We start from the raw sequence: 7,500 nt of genomic DNA, 5'->3' as shown, positions 1-7,500 counted from the left end.
TTTACTCCACCTTTTTTTCTTCTCCATCTCTCTGCCCATCTCATCTCGCCTCGTCTTTTCCACTTTCTGTCACCTCTCACCTCCTCTCCTCTGTCTGGTGTGTGTTTGTGTGTGTGTGTGTGTGTGTGTGTGTGTGTGTGTGTGTGTGTGTGTGTGTGTGTGTGTGTGTGTGTGTGTGTGTGTGTGTGTGTGTGTGTGTGTGTGTGTGTATGTGTGTGTGTGTGTGTGTGTGTGTGTGTGTGTGTGTGTGTCTCTGTGTGTGTGTGTGTGTGTGTGTATGTACAGTATGTGTGTGTGTGTGTGTGTGTGTGTGTATGTACAGTATGTGTGTGTGTGTGTGTGTGTGTGTGTGTGTGTGTGTGTGTGTGTGTGTGTGTGTGTGTGTGTGTGTGTGTGTGTGTGTGTGTGTGTGTGTGTGAGTGTGTGTGTGTGTACATTATCGGTGTGTGTGTGTGTGTGTGAGTGTGTGTGTGTGTGTGTGTGTGTGTGTGTGTGTGTGTGTGTGTGTGTGTGTGTGTGTGTGTGTGTGTGTGTGTGTGTGTGTGTGTGTGTGTGTGTGTGTCTGTGTGTGTGTGTGTGTGTGTGTGTGTGTGTGTGTGTGTGTGTGAGGTGTGTGTGTGTGAGTGTGTGTGTGTGAGTATGTGTGTGTGTGTGTGTGTGTACAATATCGGTGTGTGTGTGTGTGTGTATGTATGTGTGTGTGTACAGTATCGGTGTGTGTGTGTGTGTTTGTTTGTGTGTGTGTGTGTGTGTGTGTGTGTGTGTGTGTATGTGTGTGTATGTGTGTGTGTGTACAGTATCGTGTGTGTGTGTGTGTGTGTGTGTGTGTGTGTGTGTGTGTGTGTGTGTGTGTGTGTGTGTATGTGTGTGTGTGTGTGTGTGTGTACAGTCTCGGTGTGTGTGGACGTGAAGCTCTTGTGTGTGAGCCCAAGGGGGTTAGGAGAGGAGTGGGAGGCGAAGCTGAGAAGATGGGGTGTCGATTGGGCACTAAGTGCCTCATGGACCCCCAGATAAGTCCACACTCACGACCCGGACACTCCACTTAGGCACTGATTAGTGCGCTCCTGAAGGGGTGGCGAGGGGTGAGGGGTTAGGGGGGACACCATGGCCTGAGGTCCATCTCTCAGCCTAGTTCTGGGTCTGGGAAAGCAACCTCCCCCACACACACACACAAACCAACTCACGCGCTGGTCGGCATTCTACGGGAGAAGAGTCTTCCCAGGCACTTAATGGGCTCCCAAGGGACCCGCCGACACCAGGTGACCACTGATGGCCAGCCCGCTCCGCAGACCAGTCAGGGTTCAGACTCTAATGCCGGGAACTGTCGCAACGAGAGAGAGAGGAAGAGAGAGGTAAAGAGAGAGAGAGAGGAAAAGAGCGAAAGAGAGAGAGAGGAAGAGAACTCTGCTCTCAACGTCTAGCTGCCACTGTGCCACAAAGCAGCAGCAAAAACAATTTGTGTTTTTCCGTCTCACTCTGCTTCATCACAGTGACTCAACTCCACGGCCCCTGAGTGTCGTTTAGTTTACGAGGCTACCTGTTCCCTGCTCCTTCCTTGCTATCTATGCATAATTACTATGCACTATTGCATGCCAGCCATGCCTGGGGGAGACGTGATCCAGTGTACAGATACCCCCCGCTTTTATGCTATTTGTGTATGGCGATGGTGTGATACTGGCACCTGAAGGTCAGATCAATAAATAAAAAAGCGCTCAGTCTGATAGAATATGGAGAGGTCTCCTCCCAGCACTCCTGCCACCTTGTTAGTGCAGCGCTCATATGCATCTGAGCGCACGTGCACCAAAACATATCCTTGAAGTCTTGCTATTACATACTATATCAGAGCAGTGGCCATCTGTCCATTAACATTATTGACACAGCTTTTTGCTAAAACGGAGCGGAGGCTAGCCCGCACTCGATAAAGGTGCGATTCAGACCAGTAGATGTGGTGATAAATTAAAGCAGGCACTGGACCATCCCTGTTAACTAAAGACAAATCCATTTTAGAGTGGACACAGTGGGATCAATGGCTTATGCATATACAGTGTTAGTCTTCATATTCTTTTTTTTTACTACAAATCCTTGCCTTTAGTAGAAATAGTTTATATTGTCTCGTTCACATTCAACATGGCAGTGATGCTTTTGACTCAATCGATCATAAACACTGCTTGACAAAAACACAAAGACATTTTGGATTGTTTAAAAAAATCTTTTGCACTTCAGTATACTTCAGTTTAGAAAGACAAGATTGTTTCATGTGCTGTGCCGTTAACACAGTGATGCACCCTAGACTCAAACCTGCAAGTACCGGCATGGGATGAGAGTAGTAAGTCTCATATCCTGTAAAGCTGAATTTATTGTCCAGGCAGGTGACAAGTGTTGCTCAACAAAAAGGAAAACTGCCTGTCGATCGAGCAGCAGCTGTATGCTTTCATGATCTTTTTATTTCTATAGCAACTCAGCTACCTTGCATTAGTTAGTTCAAGTTGGATTAGCCACAGAACAATTCAGAATGGCCCATTTTCCTCTTTAAACTGTGTGATCCTATCATCAAGATAGAAATAGTGCCTCCCTGACTAGTCATCACAACAATGTTTCATCTGGTGCTGAGTGGATGAGGTCAGATGTCAACAAGCCAAAATGTCAATCAAAACTCTTCTCAACCAATCAGAGTAAGTGTAAGTGTCCCCTTCCAAAATGTTTAAAGTTTGGGACAATAAAGAACCTTTATTTACCTTTATTATTTTTAAGTATCACTCATGGCCTGGACTATAGTTTGGCCTTAACGTCAGATGTCTCTTAAGGTGCTTTGGGTAAAGTAATCACACTGCACTGCTCCGTATTCACAATTCACTAAATACTCAGTGCTCATATTCTCTCTCTCTCTCTCTCACACACACACACACACACACACACACACACACATATCGACCTTCGTTACACTCATGGCCATCATACCTGGTATGGTACTGCTTGGGAGTGTGTTGTGGTAGAATTGTGTTTTTATTATTCTAAGGGCTGGCCAGGGAAGTATGCAGCTGACATCAGCACCAAGGGAGGTGTGGTGTAGCGGGGTGTGGGGGTGTAGTTGGGTGTGGGGGTGTAGTGGGGTGTGGTGTGGGGGTGTAGTGGGGTGTGGGGGTGTAGTGGGGTGTGGTGTGGGGGTGTAGTGGGGTGTGGGGGTGTAGTGGGGTCTGAGGGTAGAGGAAGAGCAGTGTGGGAGAAGAGCAAGAGCAGGAAACACTGTTTGGCAACACAGGAGTAATTCCCCTCTTTTTCCCCTTTATGTCAAAACAGCACTTTTCCCTGGGGACAGAGAGAGAGAGAGAGAGAGAGAGAGACGGAGAGAGAAAGAGAGAAAACTAAAGAGTACAGAGGGAGAAAGAGGAGTAAAACATACAAACCTTCAGGATGCAAAGATATGGAGCAGGATGTTCTGTTAGATGCAGGTGAGATACGAAGCATGGGGCAGAGCCGTTCAAAATAACAACAAACGTTTACAGGACACACACACACCTACACACACACACACGCGACGCGACGCGACGCGACGCGATGCCTTAGGCGTCTTGTGCGTCTTTCCACACTACTGTACCTCGTTAGGCACCTACTGTAGACTCTTTCACACAGACATCTCTCAGTACTGATTTTGGCCAGTACTGGCTAAAGGACTGTAAATGACCAAAATTGAATCAAATAGAGTGAATTTTTAATGAAAATTATGTGCACTTTCACATTTTAAAATCGTTTTAATAACAAATCTTTAGAAGCCCTTCATATGAAAACATATCCATGCCTGAAACACAGCTGGGAATTAGCGTGGAAATATGCTTATAGAATTCCTCCACCGAGACCCACAGTACCCACAGTAAGATTACACAGACAGAATGCAATCACACCCCCCCTCCCTCCCCCAACCCTCTCGCTAGCCTGGCCGAGCTCACCACCAGGGGGATGGTCATGTGACTCGTCTGGTCATGTGACTCTGCCCCACGGAGCAGCTCATCAGCCTGTATGTAGATATGTGGTGAGTGAGTGATTGCCCAGGGCTGGAAATTGGTGGAGCGGCTTTGCATGGGGGAATTGGACGTACCGCACACACACACACACACACACACACACACACACACACATACGGAGGCATGATTAAGGCCCTATGCATATAGTGGTTCTGTGCTATAGTTGCCGTTCCCAGTTGAGCACAGGTACCCGTCACTGTGCTGCTGCAGGAACAATGCACACAGGCCTTCGCTGCATCGGCAAGGTCAGAGATCAACACAGCACTGTGTGTGTGAGTGTGTTTGTGTGTGTGTGTGTGTGTGTGTGTGTGTGTGTGTGTGTGTGTGTGTGTGTGTGTGTGTGTGTGTATAGTTGTGGTTGTTGATACATTCAGAAATGTGAAAGCATTTCCTTTTCATATTCTAATGTTTTGCGTAAAAAAAGATACAGTATGTTTTTCATGCTGTGTTGTCTCCAGTGTAGAGCACGACCTTGATGAGCAAAGACACTAATTGCCTGTAATTAAAATGAAAGATTTTGAATAAAAAACATTTTCTGTATTTTAATTGGTCTGGATGCCAGTCAGTCACAATCCACATCTGGCTAACATCTCTCTCTCTCTCTCTCTCTCTCTCTCTCTCTCTCTCTCTCTCTCATTCCCTTCAGTAAATGCCAGGGCCGGAGATCAATACTTAATCAATCAGCGCAGGTCCTGATCAGGTGAGATTATGGCCGTTGTTGAGATATCAATGCCACGAGAGTGATTGATGACACAACCAAATGCTGATCGATGAGACACAAGACAAAGGGGAGATGCCTTGTTAACTGTACAGTGGAATTTGCATGGAGCAGCGGCCGGCTCTAAATACCTCATACTGTATGTTTGCATATGTTACACACACACACACACACACACACACACACACACACACACACACACACACACACACACACACACACACACACACACACACACACACACACACACACACACACACACACACAAGGAGCAGCGGGCAGCTCTAAATATCTCATACTGTATGTGTGCATATGTTTGATGTGGCACCCAACAAATGAATTAGAATGAAAACAATTCCCACATTTCCACAAAATGTGTGTGTTTACTTTATGATTATTATGTGCACTTTTGAACATGAAAAAAGCAACACTTTTTAAAACACTATATCACATCTCAGTGAAGTGATACGTTTGCGTGTTAAAACAAATTAAAATAAATTTCATCTCTGTCTTTAAGTCTTTAAAAAACAATTTAATCTCTGTCTTTAAAAATAACTAAATTAACTCAATTCAATTAATTTCAATTGAAGACTGGTATCACTGAAATCAGTCATGTAGTGGGGGCTAAACGCAAGTAAACCCAGTTTATCCACCTCTGAAATTTCAGAAATAGAGTTTATCCACCTCTTATTAGAGTTTATCCACCTCTCAAAACAGTTTATTCACCAATTGCAACTTTTAACATTCAAAAATGACACTGTATTATCCACATTCACAATATGTACACTCATCAACACTCTATGAACCATTTAATACCACTGGTATTGTTATAAACATTGGACAATAACCTCCACCATCATCAAAATCTGAGTTCTGAATGCTTTTCATCACATAATTCTGTTTTCACAGAATTCATCCCTGACTGAAATGTACTTGCTGTTATCCTCTCTCTTTAAAGTTTCACACAGCATTCGTTTTAAAATGGGATTCAATTCACTTCATGGATTCATGGTTCAACCGAGCCATGTTATTATTTATTACAATTACATTATCAATAATGTTACTGTGTTGACCCTTCCGTAAAGTCTTAGGATGAGATTTGAGGATGTTCAAAAAATGAATAGTTCCACTCATCAATAAACAACACCCAAAGAAATATTTCTACATCTAAACATATAGAAGCCATAATGCACATTATTTATAAAGCATTTATAAGTGCACAAATCTAGATAAAGGTGAAAACAACCCTTATCTGACCCTTTATATACAGGCACTGTGATTGGCCAGTAGCCTCCTGTGTGACTGGCTGATATTTATGGTATGTTGGCGTGAAGGTGAATTCATTGGTATGGAACTAGGGGGTTGGGAGCGAGTTAGTATTGCCCTATGCCTTCTCCACTGCTTGGCCAACAACACTGCCACCACAGAGCCCTCCTCACCCTCCCGTTAACCATCCAGATCAGGGAGAAAGTCCACCTTTTTACCAGTCTCTGGGCAAGTTCAGTGGAATGTCCACAGTGTTTTCACCCGCCACTCAATAGTAGAGGCAGACGGCGGGACAGGCTTTGATTTGAAGTGTGTGTGTGTCTGAAAGGGGGGAGGTGGTTAGATGGGAAGGTGAGGGGGGGTTGTTGCTATGGCTGAAGGTTCAGCAACGAGGCTGGAGCCCTCGGCCTCTCCAAAGCGCCCCTCGGTCGGCCACTAATGCAGTCAGCTGGGTCCCCCCGGCGGATTAAGGCGAGGGGGTGATTTGTTACCCTTTTGGGAGGCTGTCTCGGCGGCTCATTTCCCGGCTGCATATTCTCCTCCAGTCCCCCCCTCTCTCCATCCCCATCCCCTCAAGCCCCACCCCACCACACACACACACACACACACACACATTCACACACACACACACACACACACACACACATCTCGCACCCCAACCCCCCATGCCGGGTTTGATGAATAACCAGTCGCATGGAGGGGAGCAGCCGCTCTGCCACCAAGGTTACTGTATCCTGGGCCCTCATCTGGGGGTACCTGGCTCCAATTAGCAAAAGGAAGAAGGGACATGGAGAGGGAGAGAGAGAAACAGACAGAGAGAGAGAGAGAGAGAGAGAGAGAGAGACAAAAACGTGAAATAAAAATAAAAATAGGAGAGATGGAGATGGTGAGAGAGGGTGCGGGGGAGGCAGATGAAAAACAGAGAGAGAGAAAATGGAGAGCTAGGGAGAAAGAGAGAGAGAGAAACAGTCAGGGCAAGCAAGACAGAGAGATGTAGATAGAGAATGAGAGTGTGATAGGGGTAGGGGGATGGTATGGAGAAAGAGCTGAGGGATTCCATCTTCATGGCCTCTGAATCTGCATGGCAATTTCTCCCGTCTCTCAATCTGAGCCTGATTACCCCCGCCGTACACACACAAACCCATCTCACAGACACACACACACACACACACACACACACACACACACACACGCACACACACACACCTCCCCCTCATCTCGGCCGCCCTTAAAGACGGTCTACGTCTTTGAGCGCATCTTCTGTCACTGATCACTTGTCAGAGTGGCTGTGGCGTGATTACTCTGGGAATATAGAGACTGATCAGCGGCCATGACAGAATGGACCTTCCCCACAATGCATCTCTCTCTCTTTCCCTCTTTCCCACTTCTGTCTGGCAAGGCTGTGTATAATGGATGTAATAGAACTGCTGAGAAGAGGGGGTAAATGTGGCCAATGTGCCAACAAAGAGAAAGTGTAGGAAAGCAATCTGTCAAGGG

This window comes from Alosa alosa, chromosome 13 (assembly GCF_017589495.1).
Source record: "Alosa alosa isolate M-15738 ecotype Scorff River chromosome 13, AALO_Geno_1.1, whole genome shotgun sequence".
Lineage (NCBI taxonomy): Eukaryota > Metazoa > Chordata > Actinopteri > Clupeiformes > Clupeidae > Alosa > Alosa alosa.
Note: the sequence above shows the minus strand (reverse complement) of the source record.